The sequence below is a fragment of the Hylobates moloch genome, unplaced genomic scaffold (assembly GCF_009828535.3).
Source record: "Hylobates moloch isolate HMO894 unplaced genomic scaffold, HMol_V3 SCAFFOLD_4, whole genome shotgun sequence".
In the NCBI taxonomy this organism is placed as follows: Eukaryota; Metazoa; Chordata; class Mammalia; order Primates; family Hylobatidae; genus Hylobates; species Hylobates moloch.
In genome coordinates, this window is record NW_026652279.1 from 158,743,430 (window position 1) to 158,763,366 (window position 19,937).

At 44.4% G+C, this 19,937-nt stretch overlaps 1 non-coding gene and 1 pseudogene across 1 annotated transcript; both read right to left on the reverse strand.

Moving 5' to 3' along the window:
* Window positions 1-14,107: 14,107 nt before the first annotated feature.
* Window positions 14,108-14,211, reverse strand: LOC116467707 (small nucleolar RNA U13). The gene has a single exon (XR_004247912.1). It is a non-coding gene; the product is annotated as a small nucleolar RNA U13 (small nucleolar RNA).
* A 3,332-nt stretch (window positions 14,212-17,543) lies between these two features.
* On the reverse strand, window positions 17,544-19,462 carry LOC116467399 (cysteine protease ATG4D-like; annotated as a pseudogene).
* Window positions 19,463-19,937: the final 475 nt, after the last annotated feature.

Genomic DNA, 19,937 nt, shown 5'->3' on the forward strand with positions numbered 1-19,937 from the left:
AGGAAAGTGGAGAAAGGCCAGAACATGAGCGCCCTCCCCAACAATTGTGGAGGGAAAGCTTTCTTGGTTTTCTTTTCCCCAGTGGGAAAAATACTTCATTAAGAAAACTGGTCACTGTAATCCCAGCTACTAGGGAGAATAAGGCATGAGAATCGCTTGAACCCAGGAGGCACATAAAGTATTCTTTATCTTGTAGACAGATGATGATGTAAATTGAATTTACTAAAGAAATGACATATTCATGGAACCATTCTAGTATCTAATAAACTATTACAGCTTGGTTAGCCCATCTGTGGGTGAGGTCACTGCAGTCAGTATGCACATACCCACCCCCAAATCGGCAGAGAACATCTGCAGAAGTGAGGCTTCTTCACTCTTCCCCCTTCCTGGAATGGTGGAGCTGGATTCTGAAAGGGATTCCTGGGCTTGAGAACATTCTGGGCAGACCCTGAAGGGGCAAGTCCATAGTATACAATGATGTGGTAACAAGACAAGCTTCTTATCAAATCCATTAAGCTATCTAAACTGCACAATATCTAGCAAAGAATTTAACCAAAGAAATGAAAAATCTATACAAGGAAAATGATCAAATATTGATGAAAGAAATTGAAGAGGACACATGAAAACTGGGAATATATTCCATGCTCATGGATTGGAAGATTTAATATTATTAAAATGACAATTCTACCCAATACAATTTACAGATTCAATGCAATCCCTATCTAAACACCAATGATCTTCTTCACAGAAATAGAAAAAAAATCCTAAAATTTATGTGGAACCACAAAAGACTTTGAATAGCCAAAACAACCCTGAGCAAAAAGAATAAAGCTAGAGGCATCATACTACCTGACTTCAAAATATACTACAAAGTTATAGTAACCAAATCAGCATAGTACTGGCGTAAAATCTGACACATAGACAAATGTAACAGAATAGAGAACCCAGATATAAATCCACACACTTATAGCCAACTCATTTTTCACAGAGGTGCCCAGAATATACAATGGGGGAAAGGACAGTCTTTTTAATAAGTGGGGCTGGGAAAACTGGATTTCCATATGCAGAATAATGAAACTAGACCTCATCTCACTATATAAAAAAATCAATTAAAAAGGAGTTAAATATTTATTATTATTATTATTATTTTTTGGAGACAGAGTCTCGCTCTGTTGCTCAGGCTGGAGTGCAGTGGTGTGACCTTGACTCACTGCAACTTCCGCCTCCAGGGTTCAAGTGATTCTCCTGCCTCAATCTCCCGAGTAGCTGGGACTACAGCTGCCCGCTGCCATGCCTGGCTAATTTTTTTTGCATTTTAGTAGAGATGGGGTTTCACTGTGTTGTCCAGGCTGGTCTTGAACTCCTGGGCTCAAGTGATCCTACCACCTTGGCCTCCCAAAGTGCTAGGATTACAGGTGTGAACAGTGTGCAGTGGGCTGCACCCAGCCCAAAAATGAGTTAAATATTTAAATCTAAGACAGGAAACTGTGAAACTACTAGAAGAAAACATTGAGGAAATGGTCTCAGACATTAGTCTGGGAAAATATTCTTTGTGCAAGATCTCAACAGCAGAGACAACCAAACAAAAATAGGCAAATGGGATTACATCAAGCTAAAAAAACTTCTGTACGGCAAAGGAAACAATCAATAAAGTAAAAAGACAACCCATGTGATATGGTTTGGCTTTGTGTCCCTGCCCAAATCTGATCTTGAATTGTAATCCCCAGGTGTTGAGGGAGGAACCTGGTGGGAGGCGATTGGATCATGGGGGCTATTTCCCCCATGCTGTTTAGTGAGTGAATTCTCATGAGGTCTGATGGTTTTATAAGTGTTTGACAGTTCTCATTAGATCTGATGATTTTATACGTGTTTGACGGTTCTCAAGTGATCTGATGGTTTTGTGTTTGAGAGTTCCTCTCTCACACTGTTTCTGTTGCCTGCTGCCATGTAAGATGTGCCAGCTTCTCCTTCCTCCATAATTGTAAGTTTCCTGAGACCTCTCCAACGATGTGGAACTGCGAGTCAATTAAACCTCTTTTGTTTATAAATCACCCAGTCTTGGATAGTATCTTTATAGCAGTGTGAAAACAGACTAATACACAACAGAATAGGAGAAAATATTTGCAAACTACACATCTGTCTAGGGATTAATAACCAGAATATAAAAGGAACTCAAACAACTCAATAGCAAAAATGCCAAATAATCTAATGTAAAAATGGGCAAAAGATCCAAACAGACATTTTTCAAAAGAAGACATACAAATGGCCAAAAGGTATATGAAGAAATGTTCAAAATCACTAATCATCAGGGAAATGCAGATCAAAACTACAATGAGATACCATCTCACCCCAGTTAAATGGCTTTTATTAAAAAGGCAGAAAATACAATACAATAAAAAATAAACTGCACAGATAATAACAATCTACAATTTGAAATTTGAGGTATCTCTTTGGAACTCCATTTGCTATAATCTGAATGTTTGAGACCCCTGAAAATTCCTATGTTGAAGTTCTAACACCCAAGGTGATGGTATTAGAAGGTGGGACTTTTGGGAGGTGATTAGGTCATGAGGGTAGAGCCTTTATAATGAGATTATTGCCTTTATAAAAGAGGCCCCAGGGAGCTGGGCCCCCTCCACCATGTGAAGATGCAGAGAGGAGACACCATCTATGAACCAAGAAACAGACCTTCACCAAGCTTAAAATCTACTGGTTCCTTGACTTTGGACTTCACAACCTCCATATGTGAGAAATAATTTTTTTTTTTTTTTGAGACAGAGTCTTTCTCTGTCTCCCAGGCTGGAGTGCAGTGGCGCGATCTTGGCTCACTGCAACCTCCGCCTCCTGGGTTCACGCCATTCTCCTGCCTCAGCCTCCCAAGTAGCTGGGACTACAGGTGTCCGCCAATACGCCCGGCTAATTTTTTGTGTTTTTAGTAGAGACGGGGTTTCACCGTGTTAGCCAGGATGGTCTCGATCTCCTGACCTCGTGATCCGCCCACCTTGGCCTCCCAAAGTGCTGGGATTACAGGCTTGAGCCACCGCGCCCGGCCAAATTTTTGTTTTTTATAAGCCATTCAGTTTATGGCATTTTGTTATAGCATTCCAGACAGATGAAAACAGCATTCAACATAAATTTCATTCCAGGAGTGAAGCTCAAGCTCAAGAAACCACTAAAGATATATCAGTGACTTGAATAAATTGTTAGAAACTTTATTTTAAGCATTTATGTTTCAGAATAGAGTATATATTCAAAAGACAGAAGTTAAATAAGGAGAAATGTTTGCAAGAAAAGGGATCTGGCTAAATATAAAGGGTCCCACAGATACATCTAGTGCATGGGCTCATCTAGAGTGGAATACCATATGAAGCATTTAAAATATTTAAGAATGTTCAATATTTTTAAGTGCCGGCAGGGTTTCGTTCATAAATTCTTATGGCCCAAATGAGGCAGGGAAAATTCTCAACCTTTTTGGTTTCGTTCATAAATTCTTATGGCTCAAATGAGGCAGGGAAAATTCTCAACCTTTTTATAAGTGGCCAAACTGTAGCTCAGAGGGATCTGGAAAAGAAAAGACTTTTCAATGTTACACAACAAAAATGAAAAACAGACACCAAAAATAGATTTAACTGCATTATGCTTTGCATCATATTTTAAAAATGTCTAACTGTTTTTGTCTTAGAAATGTATTCTCACTGAGTACATCAGGTAATTCTCCAAACTAAAAACTTCAAGGGAATAGAGATAGGAAAGAAAATCAGGTTTTATCTTAAATTTTTGCCTGATTTGAATTTTTAGAAATCTTAATACTAATATTAAAAATTTTCTGCTTTTTGAGTTGAAGTATGACTCATGTACAGCAAAGTACATAAATCTTACTTAAGGCATTAGCTCAATGAATTATATACACTTGTGTAACCATCATTCAAATTACATTTGGAATACTTTCAGTACCCCAGAAGGCTCATACTCCCTCTCAGTCAATGCTCCCTCACAAAACACCCACTTCTCTGGCTTCTCTTTAGCCCCACAGATTACTTTTGCCTGTTTTGAGCTTTTTTGTGCTGGTTTCTTTTGCTCAACATTTTATCTGTGAGATTCTTCCTTGTCTATAGCAGTAATGTGTACTTTTCCATTGCTGTGTAGTGTTCCATTGTATGAATATACTACATTTATTTATCCATTCTCCTGTAGATGGACAAAGGTTGTTTCTGGTTTGGGAACTATTTTGAGTAATGCTTCTATGAATGTTCTTAAACTTATCTTTTAGTAAAGATAACCACTCATTTCTGTTGGGATTACACCCAAGAATGAAAATGCCAGGTCATAGGGAATAACTCCATTTGGCTTGGCAGCTACTATCAAATGGTTTTCAAACTAGTGGAAGGGCTGAATCTTCCACAGAATGTAAGAGTTCCAGTTGCTCCTCATCTTTGTCAACACTTGGTTTTATCTGTCCTTCAATTTTAGGTGTCCTGGTAGATGTGTAGTGGTATCTTACAGTAGTTTTACTTTGTATTTCCCCAATAACTAATGATGTTGAGCACCACATACATTTATTTATATATATATAAATATATATCTTATATTTATAAAATACATAAAAAATATATTATTCTAATAAAAAACACATAACATATTTGCATAAATATATATTTATTAAGATAAATATATTAAATAAATACATATATAGAGATATATGCATGTATTTTGAGACTAGGTCTTGCTATGTTGCCCAGGCAGGTCTTAAACTCCTGGGCTCAAGTTATTCCCCCCACCTCCGTCTCTAGAGTAGCTGGGACTACAGGCATTTGCCACAATGCCCGATAATATGAATATTTTTCGAAAATACATAAATGTATTACTCTAGTTTTAGTTTTCCACGTGTCTTTCCAGTAAGGCCCATATGTTTACATAATTATAATGAGAGTACATTTAGAATTTTGTGTCTTTTTAAACTAATCATTTAAAAGGTTATGTCCTTTATATTTATCCTTTAAAATGGCTTCTTAATATTCCCCTGAGTTTGGTGTCACTAAGACAACTAGTTTACTTAACGATTTACCTCTTGTTGATCATGAGGGTTACCTCCTGTTTTCCTGCTGGCTCATTATTGTCCATAAAGAGGAGAAATGCAGATGCACAGCCTGAGGGAATGTTTTAATATCATGGAAACTATCAATAATGAAGTGTGATGTGCCAGTTAAGTACGTTTTGTCCTTTGAATATGGTTTTCATTTCTTTCCCAGTATAACCTCTGGAAGTAAGCATCATCTCTATTTTACAGAACAGGAATCTGATACAAGGCTATGTAACTTGCCCACTATCATACACCCAGTAGGTGATAAAGCAGGATTTCTGGCCAAAGTTGATGATTCCAGAACTCTGACCAACCACAGAATGGCTCCACCCATCCCATTGTCCATGTGCTTAGAAGGTTCCCAGCCCCAGCTCCTGGTTCTCCTTGCAGACTCTCCTTGCCTACCCCTCACTCCCTGGCCTCCTTCTTTGCATCATTGTTTCAGATTGCTGTTCCAAGTCTCCATACAACATAGGATTTTCCCACACTGTCCATGGGTTCTCATCTGCTTCATCTCAGGACGTCTCTTCAGAATGATCCAGAGCTCAGGATGGGGGCAGGCCGGGGGTGACCTTTAGCATGGTGGCTCCTGGAATTCCAATGCCCAATGGAGCCAGAGGCCTGGTGTTCCTAGGTTTGGGAACCTAGGCTCATTTCTGTCACTTTGGCCTCTGGATAAATTTCAGAATTCCAAAAGTCTCGTAGGGTTTGGGTGAGAATTAAGCATAAGTGAGCTGAACAAAGCCCAGAGAGAGTGCACTGTCTCTTGCTCTTGGAAGTGCTCTTGCACTTTCTAGTGGAAGGGCTGAATCTTCCACAGAATGTCACTGAACATGGGCAGGTGATGCTTCTCCTGGATGCTTGCTGGCAGTGCAGAGGCTCGATTATGCAGCCTACTGCACTGGCTTGAGGGAAAGCAGGGTACAGAACTCACCCTAAACTACCATGTTGTTCTCACCTCATAAGGTCAAGGGAACCAAATGAGACAGATGTGAGCACACTTTAAAGTTATAAAGTGCAATACAAATGTGAGTTTTGATAACGATGACGAGCCTTACTAACCAGCTGTCTCGACATTCCGATTCCTTGCTAAGATGTCTTTGGCTTCTTAGCATGTTGTAGCATTTTCATTTCCTCATCCAAGTGATGCAGAGAGTAGGCGTGAAACTAATGTCAGGCTGCCTGGGTTGGAATCTGAGCTCCACTATGCAGTAACTGTGTGCTCTGGGCAAGTTATTAATTACTCTGAACTTTTGATTTTTTTTCACCTGTAAAATGAGTGCTACAATCTGAATATTTGGGCCTGCACAAAATTTGTAGGTTGAAACCTAATCCCCAGTGTGGTGGTATTAAAAGGTAGGGACTTCAGGAATGGATAGGATCACGAGGGTTCTGTGCTCCTGAATGGGATTAGTGACCTTATAAAATAGGCTGAAGGAGCTTGTGTCTCTTTTCCATCATGTGAGGACACAGAAAGAAGGTGCTAACTACAAGGCAGAGAGTGAACCTTCATTAGACACTGAATCTGCTAGCACCTTGATCTTGGACTTCCCAGCCTCCAGAACTATGAGCAATAGATTTCCATTGTTTATAAGTTAGCCAGTCTGTTATTTTGTTGCAGCAACCTGAACTAAGACAATGTGGATTAAGAAGGGTAATATAATCCCCTCATAGGGTGATTATGAAGATTAAGTAATATGAATAGCACTTAGTGCCTGGCATAGAGGTAGTTTTAAACAAATGTTATTCATGATTTACATGTGTGTATGTGTGTGTCTGTGTGTGTGTGTACATGCTTAGGGGGAACCTTCCAAAAATATTTAAGTATGTCACAATCATACTTTAAAAATACAACACACAGTGAAACCCCATCTCTACTAAAGATACAAAAAATTAGCCGGGTGTGGTGGTGGGCACCTGTAGTCCCAGCTACTTGGGAGGCTGAGGCAGGAGAATGGCGTGAACCCGGGAGGCGGAGCTTGCAGTGAGCTGAGATCTCGCCACTACACTCCAGCCTGGGCGACAGAGCGAGACTCTGTCTCAAAAAAAAAAAAAAAGATATATATATATATATATATACACACAGTTATTAATTATAATTTATAAATTAACTGAAATTATAATTTATTAATTACAAATTATAAAGTTCTTTGTAATTTGTCCTACTGATCTCACCAGCTTACCGTTCCACCCATCCTGCACACACAGGCACACATGCCACTCACTTCAGCCACAGCTGAACTCCTGAGTTCTCACATAGTTTTGTGCCTTTACTTCCTCCCCACATCCCCTGTCCTCTCTGGAGAAGCGCAGACTAGAGCTGGGGAGTTTCTCCTGGTTTCTGGTTGTCACTGTTTCCAGAGGCTCTGCTGGTTTCCTTCTCCCGGGTTCTGGGAAGCAGTCTTGCAGCCTCATTCCTGCTTATGCTGGTTGGTGTTTCTTTCTTGCAACCAAAGAGTTCTGTTACTAGGACCTACCTCATATGAGTCTTGTGAGGTTCAATGAGATGACTCATGACCTGTATCTGTCATGATGCTTTACACATCCTGAATGTTTAAATGTCATTATCATTGTAGGCTCCAAGTTGTTGATCAGTGGTGGATCTATGCATGTGAATAAACAAAAAACTTGGCTTGTTTCCTTCCAGAAGGTTTTTTCAAGTTGTGGATTGGAAAAGGATTTAGTTAAGAAAACAGAATGGACTTAAGGTGACCTGACTCTGAAGTTCTACAAAGTCACATTTACTTGAGAGTGTTCTTGGTGAATAAAAGCTTAACACGTTTTCTTTAGGATGTGATGGTTGCCTGAGTAAATTGTGAGGGCCACGTTTAGTGTATTCTGATGGGAGTGAGAATACCTGGGTTCCAATCCCAGCTCTCACCCTTATTAACTGGGTTATCTCAGGGAAGTGGTTAAATTTCTCTGCACCTTTGTTTTCTCATCTGTAAAATGGATATGGTAGCTACCTCCAAGACTGTTGTAAAGATAAGATGAATTGGCCAGGTGTGGTTGCGCATGCCTGTAACCCCAGCACTTTGGGAGGCTGAGGTGGGTGGATCACTTGAGGTCAGGAGTTTGAGACCAGCCTGGCCAACATGGCGAAACCCTGTCTCTACTAAAAATACAAAAATGAGCCAAGTGCGTTGGCACATGCCTGTAATCCCAGCTGCTTGGGAGGCTAAGCCAGGAGAATCACTTGAACCTGGGAGGCAGAGGTTGCGGTGAGCCGAGATTATGCCACTGCACTCCAGCCTGGGTGACAGAGAGAGACTCTGTCTCAGAAAAAAAAAAAAAGAAAATGAATTAATACACATGAAGCTCTTAGCATGGTGCCAGGCATGTAGCACTCAGTAAGAGTTATCTCATATTTAATCATCTAAGTTTCCTTTATCATCCCAACATTAGAAGATTGATTATTTTTAGCTGGAAATGATCTTAGTGCTCATACATGCCAGTGTTTGACAAACTTGTTTATTTCTTCTTCCTTTTTAAGCAATGAACTCTTTTTTCCTAGTGAAACCTATGTGGAACTGTGGCAGCTGAGGCTGGGGCCACCATGTGCCTGTGAACACACAGCATTTTTGGACCATCTGGAGGCTTCTCTTTTATATCTCTCAAGGAGTAGGGGTGGGAGGCAAATATGTCCACAATCAGAGGTGATAATACCTAACTGCTAACCTAGACATGCGTGGATCTCTAGGCAAGTGGTGTAAGCACAGATCCGGGCCCAAACCCCTTCATTTTATTCACGAGGAGGCTGAGTCGCATGAAGAGGCTAACAAGGAAATTTAAAAGTGGCAGAATTAGAACTTGAACTTGTCTGACTTAAGGCCAGTGAACTGTCAGCTAAGCTGCTTCTTTAGCAAGAAGAAGACAACAAGAACATTGGGTTTGGAACCAGGAGAACTGGCTTTGGATCCTGGCTTTGCAATTTGCTAATTTTATAACCTTGAAGACAATTTTTACCTGTCCGCTCAGCCTAAAAACCATGACCTCCCTTTTCTCTACAAACTTCCTCTGCAGTTTGGCTCCACATTACTGCACCCTTTGTCCACAGCAAATGAGTGCTATTATTTTATTATTCTTTGAGAAAAGGTGGATCCTTATTCCCGAAAAGTCCATTCCTGTGTAAAATGCAGGTGTTGGTTTAATTAGAACCAGTTGATGGAATCAGGTTGCCCAAAGTAACATCTGTAGCACTTCCTTCTGAATCTTGATTTAAAAAAAATTTTTTTTTTTAGAGTAATAGTACTACGGACGCCATGACCTTAAATGTGGATTTGCAGAATCATAATTAAATTCTGCTCTCTATTGGCTCAACGCTGGTATTTATCTCCTTCAAAAGTCATTCTTTGAGGCTGGGGGTGGTGGCTGATGCCCGTAATCCCAGCACTTTGGGAGGCCAAGGCAGGTGGATCACATGAGGCCAGGAGTTCGAGACCAGCTGGCTAACATGGCGAAACCCAATCTCTACTAAATATACAAAAAAAAAAAAAATTAGCCAGGCATGGTGATGCCTGTCTGTAGTTCCATCTACTTGGGAGGCTGAAACAGGAGAATTGCTTGTACCTGGGAGGCAGAAGTTGCAGTGAGCCGAAATTGTAAACTGCACTCCAGCCTGGGTGACAGAGTGAGACTCTGTCAAAAAAAAAACACAAAAAACAAAAAAAAGAAGTCATTCTTCGAGCTGTCTTTCTCATGCATGGGGATTCTTGATTTGGCCCTGAATAATTTTTCAGCCTCATCTTCCCCATTGCCAAATTCATACATATTGAAACACTTGTCATTCCCCAAATACTCCAAGCTCTCCCTGCCTTGCCTTCAAACATAATATTGCTCCCTTTCCCTGAAAGGGAGCAATATTATGGGCTTCCTGCCATCGTCCTTCAGGCCTGAGTTCCAATGTCTCAGTTCCTCTGAGTGGCCTCTCCTGACCCTGCTGGCTGGGTCTGCTCTCCTCATCTGTGTGCTCATAGATTACAATCTGCTGGTATTCTCTTGGGGTTGTCAGTTGTCTTATCTGGCTCCCCCACTATGAGCTCTTTGAGGACAGAAATGTGCACTATTCGTGTCAATACTCCCTCCAGGACTCCCAAGAACTCATGGTGGAACACGAACAATCCAAAAATATTTGCTGAATGAATAAAGAATGAATCAATTCTTTCTTACAAGGGAGGTAAAATATAAAGACATTATTAGATAGTGGTGGTCAAAACTGGTTTAACCTCTGTTCATTAGAAGTGAAACTGCGGCCTTTAATAGGTGATTTGCTGAGATTCAGTAGCTTTAAAATGGATTTTAGTAAGGTGCCTTTGACTGTGAGTTTCCAGTTCTTTTGGAATTTACAATCTCCCTGTCTCCTTTTGTTTTCGAAACAGTTTTGAACCAAAGGTAATCTCAAATTCAACCTGGTTGGGTTAACCTACTATTAATAAACCTACCATGTACTTGTTTTCTTGCTTGTATTTGAACTTATGACAATGTTACATTTTATTAAGATTTGGAAAAGACATTCCAGAACCTGATGAAGTACAGTTGCTACCATCCTTACTAAAAGAGAGTAAATTTAAAAGATATTTGCTCTTTCGTCTCACTTAGAAATGTTCCCATATCAAGTTTCATTAAATAGAGAAAGACATTAAAACTGTAGGGTTTTTCAGTCCTTAAGACTTTAAAAAATGGGTCTTACATGTTAAAAATTAATACTTCTTTGCCTTCATTTCTGGACCAAACCACATATCATCACCAAGATTGCCTGGTTGGGAAGAGTTTGCAAAGTGAGTTTATATAATGAGGTTTCATTGAGCTAACTGCTTCCCCAAAATAGCATCCTTCATTTGGAAGAGCTTGAAGTTCAGATAGCTGTTCTTCCTTTGTTAATTTGTTTTCTAGTGAAGCTAAAGTTCCTGTCACAGATTTATTTTTATTGTGACAGTGCTGGGGGAGCGAAGAAATTTTGTTTGTAGTCTTGTGAAAGGAAATTAAATCTTAGGACCCCCAACTCATTAAGCCAAAGGGAAAAGTCAATCTGGGAGCCGGGTCACACAAACCTGCCTCCCCCTTTTTGTTCCTAAATAGGATCGCTACGAGATAAAAAGCTACACACCTCCCCCCATAATTTGCCCACAAGAAAATTCCTAGTGAGCTGCAAGATCTTTTAAGGTGTTTCTGTGAAGATTTCACCATGGCAATGTAAAATGATAGCTTCCCTTTACAGGTGCAGTCACCCCAGGCCCACCAGACGCAGATGCATATTGTTCCCCTGCCCCATTTTGTCTATGTTATCTTATGTCAAATGCAGATTCCCTGTATTTTTCCTCTGCCCCATTTGTCTATGTCATCTTATGCAAAAAAATGCAAATTAATCGAGCCAGACAAAGGCATGAATGACTATTTTTCCCTATACCCCTCTTATATGAAAATTGTGTATTTCTTAATATCCTACCATTTCCCCTTTAAATTTGGAGCCCTCAAAATCATCCTCGGAGAAAGGCATAGACCTGTCTCCTGGGTGTGCATCCTTAACTTTGGCAAATAAGCCTCCTAAAATGATTGAGACTTGTCTCATCATTCTTCTCGATTGACAGTCTGTTTCCATTATTCAGATGTATCATTTCCCCTGTACCAACAGTGCCAACTTGGCTGGTTAGAGATATCATGAAATATACTCTAATTTCTTTCTTTTTTTTTTTTTTTTTTGAGACAGAGTCTCACTCTGTTGACCAGGTGGAGTGCAGTTACATGATCTCGGCTCTCTGCAACCTCCATCTCTGGGGTTCAAGTGATTCTCCTGCCTCAGCCTCCCAAGTAGCTGGGACTACAGGTGTGCACCACTGTGTCTGGCTAATTTTTGTATTTTTAGTACAGATGGGCTTTTACTATGTTGACCAGGCTTGTCTCAAACTCTTGACCTCAGGTGATCCGCCCACCTCGGCCTCCAAAGTACTGGGATTACAGGCGTGAGTTACCGCACCTGGCCTCTAATTTCTGATATTGTGTTTGTGGCTCATGTTGACAGACAATGTCACAAGGTATGATGAAGTCACATTGAACTCTGTCTTTGTATTGGTCAGCTGTAGCTGCAGAACAACCTCAAGATCTCAATGGCATACCCCAGTAAACGTGTATTTCTTTCTTATGAGTTTACAAGTCAGCGGAGACAGCTTTGTCTCATGTTGAGGGTTGACTGTGGTGGCCCTGCTCCATATAGCTCTCTTCCTCTCCTGGTTCCAGCATGTTGGCCAAGGCCTGTTCTATAATCTCGGTGGGTAAAAATGTGTTATCTTTCCTCCTGGCTAGGCAGAACCTGCTAGCCCTCCCTGGATGACCTGTCCTTCTCTTGGTTCTTGCTGGTACTCTGTGAGTTCTGGGTTTCTGCATTAGTGTCCACCTGGCTCCTGGTAAAGGAGGCCACCCCAAGCCTCTGGTGTTGATTATTTTTCCCTTCAGTGTGGCAGGCCCTATGATTCTTTGAATTTAGCTGCCTCCTGAGTCTCCCCTGGGGACTATGGGAATGTCTCGGTTCTGCTTATGTTATTGGGAGCCACAAATAGCCTCAGCAAGCAAAATATTAGGGTGCTCATCAGGTGAACCATTGTCTTAGTTATGGTTCTTCAAAGAAATAGAACCAATGCGGGATATCTCTATCTCTACCCCTACTCTATCTATCTATCTATCATCTATCTATCTATCTATCTATCTATCTATCTATCTATCTATCTATCTATCATCTATCTATCTATCTATCTATCTATCTATCTATCTATCTATCTATATCTATCCATCCCTTCACCCATCCATCCATCCATCCATCATCTATTTATCTATCTAAAAGGAGATTTGTTATGAGGAACTGACTCACATGATTATGGAGGCTAAGAAGTCCCATTATCTGTTGTCTGCAAGTTGGATACCTGGGAAAGCCAATGGTATAATTCAGTCTGACATCCAAAGGCCTGACAACTAGGGAAGCTAATGGTATAAATCCCAGCCTGTGGGCAGGAGAAGATGAGATGAGATGTCCTAGCTCAAGAAAAGGGGGCGGCAAATGTTTTTTCCTTTCTCTGACATTTGTTCTATTCAGGTTTCCAAAGAATTGAGTGAGGCTCACTCACATGAAGGAGTGCCATGTAATTTACTGAGTACACCAATTCAAATGCTAATCTCATCAAGAAACACCCTCCCAGACACAGCCAAAAATCATATTTCACCTGGACACCCTGTGGCCCAGTCACATTGACACATAAAATTCACCATCACAACCATGTTGTGCTTCCAGATTTACTTTGATGTGTGCTATGGTTTAAAATGTTGATGTCCACTCCAAAATTCATGTTGAAACACAATCTACTTTGTAATGCTGCAAAGATTGCAAAGAAGTGGGATCTTTTGGGGTGGATTAATGCCCTTATAAATGAGCCTCCAGAGAGACAGATCATCCCTTTTGCTCTTCCCCCTTCTGATATGCAAGATGACCCTCACCAGACAGTGAATGCTGGTGCCTTGATCTTGGACTTCTCAGCCTCTAGGACTGTAAGAAAATACATTTTTGTTCTCTATAAATTACCCAGTCTCAGATATTTTGTTACAGCAGCATAGATGGACTAAGACAATGTCTGCATCATAAGCTAATGCAGGACAATGTGTGGGGGGCCACTTTTTAGGATTCATAATGAGGAAAAGGGGTAACCCTTCTCCCTCCCTGCCTCACAGCATCTCTTTTGGTGTCCCCAACCGGTACACCTAGATGAGCCCTCCCTTGGCTGGGGAGGACCACCATTCCCCCTCTGCCTCAGAGAAGGTGCTTGGCAGCCATGGTCATCATCCATTCTAGGGAAAGGCAACTGAAAACTCCACTTAGGCCTCAGTTATACTCCTTTTCTAGTCCAGTTTACCCAGACAGCCTTGTCTTAGTGATATTGTTGGGCACTTTCCAACCCATTCATGAGTGTGGCACTTTGACTATTGGTTCTCTATGGTTTAGGTTGAATTATATGAATGCCAGCATTCAACATCACTTCTTTTTCACATCAGATGGGTAATGTGCCAACATCGTAACAAGATCTGAGGGAGGCACATCTCACATATGAGCCTGAAAACCCAATCATCACACTTAGGAGCTACAAGAGGATCTTGACATCATCTTGACTGAAGCATAACAGCATTTCCATATGGCTCAGCCCATATGCTAACTGGTAGAATTCCTAAAGAGAGGGAGGATGAGTCTTAACCTGCTTCCCTCCCCGTTTCCCCACTGCACTTCACATTCTGAAGGTCTCAGAAAGCACAAGTTCTGGAGGAAAGCGGACCAAGCAAGAGGTTGTCAGAATTGCTGCCATGAGCTGGGCAGTGGCTGTGGAGGGTTTATGCACTGATCAGGGTGCCCAGGCACTGTAAGTCCTCTTCCCACACTGGGATCTGTGATCCAAGAGTCTGCTTTCTGCTCTGTGGCATCCAGAAGGGAAAGAAGTTGCAGCTCTAGTTTCACCTGGAAGTTTGGCTCCTGCCCCAGGTGGAGTGATGCACTTATGCTTTCCACACTGAAGAGGGCTGCAGACTGTGCTGTGAAATGCGTCTGTGTATGTGTGTGTGTGTGTGTGCAGATGTGCATGCAGGTGTGTGTGCAGGTGTGTGTGGGTCGGAGGGGCATGGACAGAGGTAGTGGACAGGCTTGATGGGAGGGGCTGGAAAAGCAAAAGCCAAATACCTCAGTCCTTAATGAATGGTCGGTTCACTCCGGCTTTTGAGGACACGCCGGCCCCAGTGCAGACCCAATTTCAAAGATAGCTCAGGCCAGTCAGGGCGGGAAGGTAGGTCAGGGCACATCTGTATCCCCAAAAGGAGCTGAAATTGTTCTTTTCTCTGCATAAGGATGACGCAGAGAGAGAAGCAGAGCAGACATAGCCATTTTCGTAGTACTTTCTCAAATCGTTTTCAGATTTGGGAATTGCGGTTTCTAAAAGAAGTAGTGCCGTGGCTAGCTGCCATCTGATAGAGCCATGGAGGTGTTTTTAGACAGTCTTGAAATGTGTGGCTTTGCATCTCCCCATGTGACAGCAGGCAGTACAATTCAATTTGGACCAGTTGGGGGAAGGCCAGTTAGACTTTGTGGGAATTCTGAATAGTAGACTATCTTAAAAGAAGTGGCATTGTGTTGTGTTTTATTTTTCAGATGTGTATATAGGGATTCAAGCTGTTGATGGAGTCACTATGAGTAGAGGGCCTGCTGTCCCTTCTCCCGACCCATCCTAACCACTCTGTTACTCAAACTGCCTGCTCTCACCCAGGGGGCTGGATATGCTGACCTTCACCCTTCTCCCCATGTTCTGTTCCCCAGGAGGCCAACCTCTGTAGACAGCAGCTACCTGGATTTCTGGTTTCTAGTGGAAGATGGCAGGGTTGGGGGAGGTGATGGGAGGGAGGGAGCAGAGAGTCATCAGTGTTGCTTTCTTGCCCCTTCCTGAAGGGCAGGGTTGGCAATGGCTGCCTCCTCTTCTGAAGCCCCCAGCTCCACTGATGGCCACCTGTGGATGCAGATCTCACTGGGGCTTGGAGAACCTGCCCAACTCACTCCTTCAGGCGAGGGGTGGTGGTGGATTCCTGCTGTTTCCACCCCAGGGCACTTCGTCCCTGCCACTTTCCCCTGAGTCTGCTCAGAGCATCGTACAGTTTCCTCATTCAACTCTCTTTGGAGCTGCCATCTGTTTCCTGCTGGAACCCTGACCAGGGTCCCCAATGACTGCCTAATCCATGATTTATCTGGATATATTTCAGCACTTATCTTTAGCATCTAACTGTGGACATCTCCCTGTCTATAAGTCCCTTCCCTCTGGGCTCCCCTGTCTCCCTCTCCCCTGCTTGCCACCCACCTCCTTCCAGTTCCTCCTGAGTCTTCCTGATGTCTGCTGGTGTGCCTCTTGGCCCCTTCGCCTCTCATTCCTTATTCTCCCCCAGATGATCTTGACCACACTCATGGCGTTGACTGAGCGAAGGGAACTAACCTTCACTGAGCGTGTCTATGATTGATATCAGGGGCTTTATCTCATCATTCATCTGAATGTTGAATACTTAGTGTCTTCCAGGTATTAGGACTGTTCTGGGGCTGGGGATATGTTATCTCTTTGACTCTTTACAACAAGGTATGCACCATCGTCTCCGTCTTATAGATGAGGCTTCTGAGCTTCAGAGAAGTTAGATACTGTGCCCAAGGCCAGGCTGGGATTGAAGCCCACTTTCCTGCCTCCAAGGCTGGAGCTCCTCCTTCTGTATTGTATTGCCAGTGGAGCACTTCTTTTACATTGCTGAACTTGAGATGAACTTAGCAGAACCTTTATATATTCTAAAAACGGCCTTGTCTGACTTTGGCGGTTTGAACTGTAGTAGAACAACATTTTTTTGCTAGCTCATTCATCAGAGACATGTGCCTGACTCTGACTTTGAGCCTCTGTTTGCTCCGTCATTCACTGTGATTCTAAAAATTACCCCTGGCTCCCCAAGTGCTCAATTTTAGACTCATGGTCTCTTGACAATACAAGATTAATTTAAAACCAGAGCAGCAGGATTTATTCCAGAGATTTCTTTTCATATCAGAAATTTGAAATAGGAATCATTGTTTGCATCTTCTTTCACTCTACAAAAAGAAAATGCAGATGAACCTTTGTCAGGGTGTAGGGCCAGGGCTACAAGTTGCAGCCTCCGAAGCTCCATCATCACGATTATTCAACTGTTGTGACCTCATTAAAAGAAACAAAGAAGGGATGCTTAGAGAATGGAGTCACCACCTAGATCAAGCTTGGGCTGTGAAATTCAATTAACTTAGTTTCAAAATCTAGTTGAGTGATCTTGGGCAAATTACTTAACTTCTGAGTCTTGATTTTCTCAGCTGTAAGCAGGGAATGATAGAGGTGAGTAAATCACGTATGCACACTCAGCAATGCTTGGTGAATTGGGTGCTAAAATATTGGCCAGCTACTTTTGGTAGAGACCACAAATGTTACTTTGGTGAAGACTTGAGTTACTATTGGGGTTAAGTTGGGGAGGGAAATCACTTCATTGGCCTCCCACCTCATATGGTTTGGAAAGCAAAGTACTGGGGTGAACCTTCAACAGTTTGTATGAGGAGTTCTATACCTTCTAAGAAAGAAGGGACTAAGACTCTAACCTCTTGTCCCTAAGATTTGAAGCTCAGGACAGTCTTCAGGAAGGTTCAGGAGGATGCTGAGCAGGGTCAGAGTGAGGAGGGCCCTGAAATAAAACTACCAACAGGGTAGAAAGAAGTGGGCTGTGGAGGTTGTGGTGGTGGGTGCCTTTGGCCTTGGGTGAGTGAAGAGAGAAGAATCAGATGGCCCTTGTCCCTTGAGAGGCAGTCCCATTTTCTGCTTGTCCCTACCTAGCCTTCCTGAAGCAGACTTTGGCCTTAGAGGAGTGGCTCAGAGGAACTGCCTAAAAAAACACCTTGTATAGCTTAGAGTGAAATTCTTTTTTTTCAAGTCACACAGCTTTATTGGCCCCCAGCAGCCACAGTTCCCCCAAGGGGGCTTTGGGACAGGGAGGGCCCGGGCATCCAGTGCAAACTACAGTACGTGAGTCAGGCCCTGAGGGGGGTGCCCGGGGTCCTCCTTCCCTCTCCTGCCAGGAGGGCCCCGCTGGTGGGAGACAGGTGCATGGGCTCTGTCCCTGGCTGAATGGCCCCAGACTAGTTGCAGCTGGGCTTGAGGGACTGAGAACAGGAAGTACCATCATCACTGCCAGAGCTCAAGATCCCACACCCGGACATGACATAAATAAAACAATAAATAGTGTTGCATCTTTCCTCTTATCCCCTCCCTTTATAAAAACACAAAGTCCTCAGAGCTGGGGCGTTTGGCCCTGAGGAGCCGCCCTGTGCGAGGGAGCTGGAGTGTGGGCTGGGAGAGCTGGGAGCAGAAGTCGTCCAGGCTGTGGTCCTGAGCATGGCTCTCGGCCAGGGTGAACATGGGGTACTGCTCCGTGGCTGAGGAGGAGCTGAGGACCCTGGTCAGCTCTGGGCAGAGTGTCTCAAACTCCTTCCTGTCTCCAGCATAGAAGCCCACAGTACAGCTTGGGTCCATCTTGGCGAAGGCCATCTTGCGGGGCGAGGTGCAGTGGAAGGACTCCAGGGGGAAGTCAGCCTGGCTGACATCCACAGTGGGCTGGCAGTAGTGAGGGTCCAGGTACAGCAGGAAGTCATCTTGGTAGCCAACAAAGTACAGTGAGTGTCGTGGTTTCCCACCCATGATGCCCAGGCACAGCTGGCAGCGCAGTAGCTCCTTCATGCAGGGCACATACATGGGGTCGAGAGTCTCACCACCCAGTCGCACGGGCACCAGGATGACCACAGACTTCCACTCGGCTGTGGGGTCTGGCCTGGCCACCAGGTGTGCCACATCCGCCTTGTACACTGTGCAGCCCTGAGAAACATACACCACCAGGCGGGTGACCTCGGAGCAGCTCTCCACGGCTTTCCTGAGGATGTGTGCCACCAGCGATGGCCCATACCAGTCACCTGCCTTCTTGCCTGAGCTCTACCCAAGCTCCACCAGCCCGTGTAGGCCAAAGGGGGCCCGGGGGTGGTCGGCGAACCAGGACACAATCTGCCGTTGCCGGCGTTCCTGTTCCAGCTCAGGGGCACCCTGGGCCCAGCGTGGGGGCATCCAGTGGGCAGGCCCATGGTACCGGCTGGGAGAGGCTGACCCTGACAGCTCAGGGGGGCCCAGGCCCGTGCCCGGGGCCCATGTCCAGTCTCTGGGCAGGAAATGCAGCAGCAGGCCCTGTGCCAGCATCATCTGGCCGCTGCATAACATGCACCCCAAGCCACAGTCCGAGGTCAGGCAGCCCCCAGGAAGGGGCGGGAAGTCCCGGCAGAATGTGAGCCACAGGCGGGACACAAAGTCCCGCTGGAAACGCTGTATGTCACCCTCGCCCTCGAAACGGTAGCGGCAGCCACAGAGATGGATGCTGGAGATCTTGCTAAAGCTGGTCCGGCTTTTAACCACCCGACCGTACTTGACGTTGTTCCAGGCTGTCAGGAACTTGGCCTTGAACTTGTCCACTTCGTCCGGCTCACTCCGGCCAGCCCCGGGAGAGCCAAGAGCGGGGCCGCTGGCTCCGGAGGGCCCCAGGCCGTTGGGGTCTGGGCCTCGGGCCGGCGGCGCGCGTCCTCCGGGCTGCTGCTCCGGTACTGCGCGGCGGCCGGCAACACTGAGTTCATGGACGCGCCGGGAGGGCAGACCGAGGGCCCGGGTGGGGGGCTGCGGCCGCTGCCCCCCAAGGGCGACCCGCAGCCGGTTCACGGGGCCCGGGGAAGGCGCTACTCGGCCCCCGTCCCTAGGGTCCCGGGCCGGCAACAGCCGCCGCCGTTGCTGCCGTAGCCATCGCCGTCTTAGCGGGCGTGAAATTCTTTTTGATATAGACAGGAGATAGGGAAATACTGGGCAGAAGAGGGCAGTTCCCTGGCATAGGCCCCACCCCCAAGCCTGGAAACCTGTGGCAATAAATGGGAACAGGCATTCCTGTTTTTGCACCCAAATGTTGCACTTTTGGCCCATGACACCTCCCTATCCTGTACCCATATAAACCCCAAACCCTAGGCTCCACAAGCAGGTGAGCAGACAAATGAACAGAAGAGCAGAGAAATAGAAGAGTGGTGCACCAGAAAAGGAGAGAAGAGAAGGAGCGTTTTAATTTTGAGAGGAGTTTGGCTTGGGACGTTCAGTGAGGAGATCGGCCACGGGACAGCTGAACTCCAAGGGAAGATCATCTTCCTACTCCATCCCCTTTCCAGCCCCCATCCATCCCACTGAGTGCCACCGCTGTCACCCAGTAAAATCCCTGCATTCAC